The sequence below is a fragment of the Eurytemora carolleeae genome, unplaced genomic scaffold (assembly GCF_000591075.1).
Source record: "Eurytemora carolleeae unplaced genomic scaffold, Eaff_2.0 scaffold409, whole genome shotgun sequence".
Classification (NCBI taxonomy): Eukaryota; Metazoa; Arthropoda; class Copepoda; order Calanoida; family Temoridae; genus Eurytemora; species Eurytemora carolleeae.
The window spans coordinates 15414-23318 of record NW_019397434.1 but is presented as its reverse complement, the minus strand read 5'-3'; positions in this window follow the sequence as shown (position 1 = coordinate 23318).

Sequence of the window (7905 nt, the reverse complement as noted above, 5' to 3'; positions counted from 1 at the left end):
CCCCCCCTCCCCCGGTGCTTTCCTTAAATTCCAAACTGTTTTGTTCTATTTTGTTTTATTTTTATTTAACATGTATTTAACGCTGCAAAGGGCCTCTCATTCAAAACAACCAGCAATGGTAAGAGAGGTCCTAATCATGATAATAAAAAAGATGTTAATGATAAAGATAACAATAATGACGATAATAATGATAATGATAATGATGAAAAAAATTTAACCCCTAGTTACAAAATTGTTATACTTGTATACTTGTAATAAATACAGTGGCAGATCCCATAGTAACTTAGAACAATTACATTGTACATTGTCTGTATTTCTAAATATGCGTTTCAGTGACTACGCAAATCTTGTATTATGATTAACCTAGATGCGTCTAGAAATATATATGTGATTAGTTTAACTACGTTTATGTATAACAGCGCAAAACTTGCAATTAGGTCGATTAAACTTAATCTGTAACCTAAAACCAAAAATACACTTAGTTGGTATTAGACTCCGCTTTGATTATAGTGTGAGAGTAATTACTTCTTGGTTAGCAAACCTGAAGCGTCCTGAATCACTCTCTTGAAAGATAGATAGATTGGGATTCGATAAAGATTAAGTAGTGCCCGAATTGAAATTGATAGTAAAGTATTCTTGGAACTGTGAGTTCCCGATTGTAGTGTGCCTGGATTGATACGGGTCTTAGAGACTTTTATGCAGTAGGGCATTTACAACATATTTGTATACTTGTATACTTGTATAATTGTATACTTTTATACTTGCATACTTGTATACTTGTATACTTGTATTCTTGTATACTTGTTTTCTTGTATACTTGTATAATAATATACATGCAAACTTGTATACTTGTATAATTATAAACACCCCCCAACCGCCGTACCCCTTACACTAGAAGAGCTAAGCTGTCACAAAGTCGTGCCTGCAATGTCGCATAAATTATTTGTTCTCCTTCTGTCGAGTGGATTGTGCCATCTATCTTTTTCTCTTTTTATTCAACAGATTTTAGTATAAAAAATAATATTTAAGATATTTTCTATTCAAGAAACTATTTCATTTAGATAAAAAAGGCAAAACAAAACAGAAACATTTAAAAAATCAATATTTAACTAAAAGTATTTTAAATTTCAGATGGAAACAGTAAAGAGGCATGCCTAGGAGGAGGCCAAACGGGTCGTCATAACGTAACTTTTCCAGGGGGGGGGNGTAAACATGATATTCTGTAAACCTGCAGTACGTTGTACATTATTAACAATTTATGTTGTAGACTTATACATAATACTTAATGACATTTTTCATTGAAACTGCGTTTCAATTGAAAATTTAGCATGATTAGATTAAAATCATGTGATATACTTAAATTACATTATAAACATTCTGAAATTCTGCTTCGTGAAACAGGTTGGATGGTCCCCATCATTTGGGATCGATATTTATAGCTTGTTGATCGCTAGGCTTGTGTCCCTGTGTGGCATTTAGAGCACTGAATTGATATCTTGTCGGATAGCTACGTTTGTGTCCCTGTGTGGCATTAAGAGCCTGGATTAATATCTTGCTGGATAGGTGGTATGCTTGTGTCCCTGTGTGGCATTTAGAGCCTGGATTTTTATCTTGTTGGATAGGTATGCTTCCCTGTGTGGCATTAAGAGCCTGGAATAAAAGCTTGTTGGATAGGTATGTTTGTGTCCTGTGTGGCATTTAGAGCCAGGTGGGTTGTGTCCTGGTTGACTTTGATAGTGGACGGGTTGAACCTGGATAGACACGTTTCGTGAACTTGTTATGGAGTAGGTGTTTATTACATGTATACATATATACTATATTGTATATATGACACAGTCACCTCTTCTGACTCTAAAGTGTCTCTAATATGTTTATAATACTTAGCCTTATACGATCATACTTCCTTACAGACAAATAGTAGGATAGATCGAAAGATAGAAAGATAGAAGGATGGATAGATAGATAGATGAATAAATGAATAAATAAATAAGTAAAAGTAAGAATAAATAGGTGAATCAATGAAAGGATGAATAGATGAATGAATGAATGAATAAATGATAATTATTGAATAGATGAAATTAAAATAATATCAAATAAAATAAAAATATAAAAATATTAACTGTTGATATATCAAGCTACGCAGGGGCGTACGAGGGGGGGGGCGCCCCCCCTCATATTAGATATACTATACAGATATCATAGGTATACTTCATAATAGATATACTATACAGATATCATAGGTATACTTCATANAGATGTTTATGTAAATTAAAGATGTTTATGTAAATTAAAGATGTTTATGTAAATTAAAGATGTTTATGTAAATTAAAGATGTTTATGTAAATTAAAGATGTTTATGTAAATTAAAGATGTTTATGTAAATTAAAGATGTTTATGTAAATTAAAGATGTTTATGTAAATTAAAGATGTTTATGTAAATTAAAGATGTTTATGTAAATTAAAGATGTTTATGTAAATTAAAGATGTTTATGTAAATTAAAGATGTTTATGTAAATTAAAGATGTTTATGTAAATTAAAGATGTTTATGTAAATTAAAGATGTTTATGTAAATTAAAGATGTTTATGTAAATTAAAGATGTTTATGTAAATTAAAGATGTTTATGTAAATTAAAGATGTTTATGTAAATTAAAGATGTTTATGTAAATTAAAGATGTTTATGTAAATTAAAGATGTTTATGTAAATTAAAGATGTTTATGTAAATTAAAGATGTTTATGTAAATTAAAGATGTTTATGTAAATTAAAGATGTTTATGTAAATTAAAGATGTTTATGTAAATTAAAGATGTTTATGTAAATTAAAGATGTTTATGTAAATTAAAGATGTTTATGTAAATTAAAGATGTTTATGTAAATTAAAGATGTTTATGTAAATTAAAGATGTTTATGTAAATTAAAGATGTTTATGTAAATTAAAGATGTTTATGTAAATTAAAGATGTTTATGTAAATTAAAGATGTTTATGTAAATTAAAGATGTTTATGTAAATTAAAGATGTTTATGTAAATTAAAGATGTTTATGTAAATTAAAGATGTTTATGTAAATTAAAGATGTTTATGTAAATTAAAGATGTTTATGTAAATTAAAGATGTTTATGTAAATTAAAGATGTTTATGTAAATTAAAGATGTTTATGTAAATTAAAGATGTTTATGTAAATTAAAGATGTTTATGTAAATTAAAAAGTTATAATTTCTTAAAAACTACAAAAACAAGAGATAACAGAACTGAGGTTGAATTTTTCAATTAATCCTTTGACACCACGTAATAGAGAACAATTGACATAACCTTTTTATAAAACTTGAATTACGGGATTTATTGAAGACTTAAACGAAGAGTGTTATGTGCACAATCGTAATATTTGTGCAAGTCACCATAATAATTTGTGCGCATATACATAATAAAACATCTTTAATCAACAACGGAAGAAAAACTGTGCATTCTAGATAATATTTTAAAAAACAATATTTAAGGCAACCTTGGTTTACGCAAATTTTATAAAATAAGTTTGTAAGTAGATTGCAAGGATTGTAAGATAGGTAGTTGACTGTAGTTTAAATCAATTATCTAAAAATCTAAATTTAAGATCATAGAGGAAATATTCATAACATTCAATATTCTTTGAAATAATTATTTTAACATAAAAAATCTAGGAAATGAACTGCATCATTATGGTAATGCACTTTATTCTTATCTCTTTTTAAAATAATATTTTATAATACTATTTACTATAGATATTTTATAATATTTCTATATAAATATTTCATAATCTTCCAAAATGCATATTTTATAATATTCCTAAATACATATTTCATAATCTTCCAAAATACATACTTTATAAAATTCCTTAATACATATTTCATAATCTTCCAAATTACATACTTTATAATATTCCTAAATACATATTTCATAATCTTTCAAAATACATATTTTATAATATTTCTAAATACATATTTCATAATTTTCCAAAATACATAATATTATGTTATAATATTTCTATATAAATATTTAATAATCTTCCAAAATACATATTTAGTAATCTTCCAAAGTAAAATAATTTACAATCTTCCAAGATAGTAATTAAAAAGATATTAAAACGGTGTTAACGTTTCAAAAGTTACCACAGAGAAAAATAACTATTTTTGAGATCAATTGTTTTTATTTTCCCAATATAATAGGAATTTTTATTTTATGATCAGAACTGATTTAAGTACAATACCATGGGGTATTTTTGTGTTCTTGCAGGGATTGAAACTTAAATATAATCTTAAACCTAGATTCAAATTCTTATATTTCATTAAATTATTTTTTTGTTATTGTCAAAATGCTACAACTAAACGAAATGGTTTAAATAAAATGGGACCCATAACAGGAAGACGACATCTTAAGTGTATTGGAAGATGTTAGGTACTTTTCCAAAGGATTCTTCCCAAGTGGCAACTTCCTAAGGGTATTTTCCCAAGTGGCAACTTCTCAAATGTGTAACTTCCCAAGCCGCAGCGCTCGGCCCCAATTGCAGATTTGGGAAGTTACCGCTGGGGAAATTGCACATTTGGGAAGTTGCCACTTGGGAAAATACCCTTGGGGAAAGTACCTATAGCACCTATTCGATGTTGATTTAAAGTTAATTGTTTTAACCGTAATTTGGAAATCAATTTATCAAGTAAAAAAATGTGTGGCCAATTGCTGTATAGTTCATTGGACTATATAAAATGTGTGGCCAATTGCTGTATAGTTCATTGGACTATATAAAATGTGTGGCCAATTGCTGTAAAGTTCATTGGACTATATAAAATCATTACTTGAGTCTTAAAGTCATCTTCTTATTCCACAGTTTTCACGGTATTGTAAAATGGTTTTGTTTATAGAAACCATTTTTTTTAAGTTTCAGTCTCTAGTTTCTTTAGTTGAAATATTACTAGTGTTGGCATGCTCACGCAGCATTTTCATTTCAAGTACAACAAACAATAGATAAATAGATAGATAGATAGATAGATAGATGATAGATAGATAAATAGATAGATAGATAGATAGATAGATAGATAGATAGATAGATAGATAGATAGATAGATAGATAGATAGAGGTTCTCAAAATTATCTTAGTNCTTAAATCTTAAATCTTAAATCTTAAATCTTAAATCTTAAATCTTAAATCTTAAATCTTAAATCTTAAATCTTAAATCTTAAATCTTAAATCTTAAATCTTAAATCTTAAATCTTAAATCTTAAATCTTAAATCTTAAATCTTAAATCTTAAATCTTAAATCTTAAATCTTAAATCTTAAATCTTAAATCTTAAATCTTAAATCTTAAATCTTAAATCTTAAATCTTAAATCTTAAATCTTAAATCTTAAATCTTAAATCTTAAATCTTAAATCTTAAATCTTAAATCTTAAATCTTAAATCTTAAATCTTAAATTGTGATGTGAAATCTAAAACAAAACTCTGCTATAAGGGAAAAAAATTGATTAATCGATTGTGCAAACCTCATGATCAGGGCTGCAAAAAAAAAGCTGTAGTAATCAGGGGCTCACTCCTGTATGCCGAGTCCATTGGCGCTTGATCCAATCAGGGTTCAGTCATGTGTTTGTTGTCTATTCTGAACCAATAGGAATAGTATGGCGGTAACATTTATCTTTCTATCTCATTATCCAATTAGAGTTATGAATCCTTTAATCGGCGCTATCAGTAAATGGAAATATTTACTTCTACTGAAACTATTGTGAGCTGACAGTCCATTATACAGTTATTTCTAGTCAAAGAGGAAAATACGAAATTACTGGTATGACTTTGTGACCTTTATTACAAATAAAATTTATTTTAAAATTTTTTTTTCGTCTCAATAGTTGTTCTAGAAGAGAAGTCACGATTGACAAAAATGTTTTTTTCTTGTTAATTTTGACAAAACAATTAAACTTAAATCCCACAATTATCTAAAAGTTGATAAATTATATTCAGAAAACAACAATCTTAATATATTTTTAATTACAATATGTTTTCATTTGTCAACTTCTTTAGACCAGAATATTACAACAATTAATCATGAGGCAAAAATATTGAATCCTTGTTGGAAAATTTCATTCGTGGATTTTTATCAATTACATCTATATATATACTTTGCTTGTCTGTTTGTGTCCAATAAACGTCAACACGGCTGAACCGATTGGGCCAACATTTTTGTAGGACCTACGACCTACACCTTGGTTTAAAAGATAAGACTACCCCCCTGATCTAAAAGTTAAGCCTACGCCCCTGATCTAAAAGTTTAGCCTACGCCCCTGATCTTAAAGTTTAGCCTACGCCCCTGATCTAAAAGTTTAGCCTACGCCCCTGATTTGAACAGATTGAGATGTGTTTGCCCGAGGGAAGGTTATATTCATGATTTTGTGCGTCTCTAATTTTAGAGCTTAGGTTGAATAGAGTTCAAGGGAGGATTAGAGACTTTATAGACAAAGAGAATTGATAAGTATAGAGTGGAATTAAGTCGAAAAAAAGTGTAAAACAGCCATTTTGTTGTACTGTTTCCATACTGCAGGTGTACTTTACTCATTTCTGGTAAAAAATCTTTTGGGCCCTGGAACATCTTTTTATAGAAAAAATGTTCTTGAAATTATTTAATTTTCTCTAAATCAATTCTCTGAAAACCTGTCATGCATTCCAGAGTTCATTGCAACATAAGCTTTACGTTACATTCCCGAGTTAATTTCAGCATAAAGTTTAAAAAAGAAGAAATTGTATCGGATAATGTCCAGGGGTCATACTGTATTATTGTGATGTACTGCGTATAATTTGTGAACATTTACACAAATTGTACACTTTGAACTCCTTTTCAGACTCAAAGGGACTCAATAATTTTATACCAAGAGATAGTTTTATTTACCTTACACACTAATTTCTTATTTACCTTACACACTAATCTCTTATTTACCTTACACTCTAATCTCTTATTTACCTTACACTCTAATCTCTTCTAATCTCTTATTTACCTTACACTCTAATCTCTTATTTACCTTACACTCTAATCTCTTGTCTGTGTTTATATTATAAATGATTAGATAGGGACACGTTCAACTTTTTTAGTTCTTTCATTATTCATGAATAACAGATTGTTTTTTTTTCTATCGTTCAGTAAAAACTCTTGTCTTATGAAGTTTGTTCGAACAATTTATAATCGTTTTCTTTTGTTTTTTTTTGTTCGTTTAAAAGAAAAACAATTATTTTTTCATTTTTCTGAACGATCCTTTTCGTTTGTCCAACGTTCGTTTTTTTCTGAACGACGACCTTTTCACGAAAAATGTTGTTTGTTCTCAAAAATCTAATTTGTTTAAAAATACAATTACTAAAAATGGGCATTGTTTTGAGGGCGGTTTTAAATAATTTTAAATTGCTAAAACCTAAGAGGCTATTTAAGAATATCGTAAATCCAATTTTAAAATTGTATGCTGTCAAGTTTTATTAAATGGCATCTTAAATCTCAACCCGAACCTCAAAACGTGCCTCAAAATATGCCTCAAAACGTACCTCAAAACGTACCTCAAAATGTGCTTCAAAAGTACCTCAAAATGTGCCTCAAAACGTTCCTCAAAACGTACCTCAAAACTTACCTCAAAATATGCCTCAAAACGTACCTCAAAATGTGCCTCAAAACTTACCTCAAAATGTGCCTCAAAACGTTCCTCAAAACGTACCTAAAACGTACCTCAAAACGTACCTAAAAATGTGCCTCAAAACGTTCCTCAAAACGTACCTCAAAGCTATGCCCATCAAACTTTACAGGATAAAAGAAATATATAATGAAGTTTATACGCGTAGTTTTTCTTGTATGAGCTGTAAACAGTATCCTGTTTTCTCACAGCTTTCTACGACGGAATATTTATTAAAAT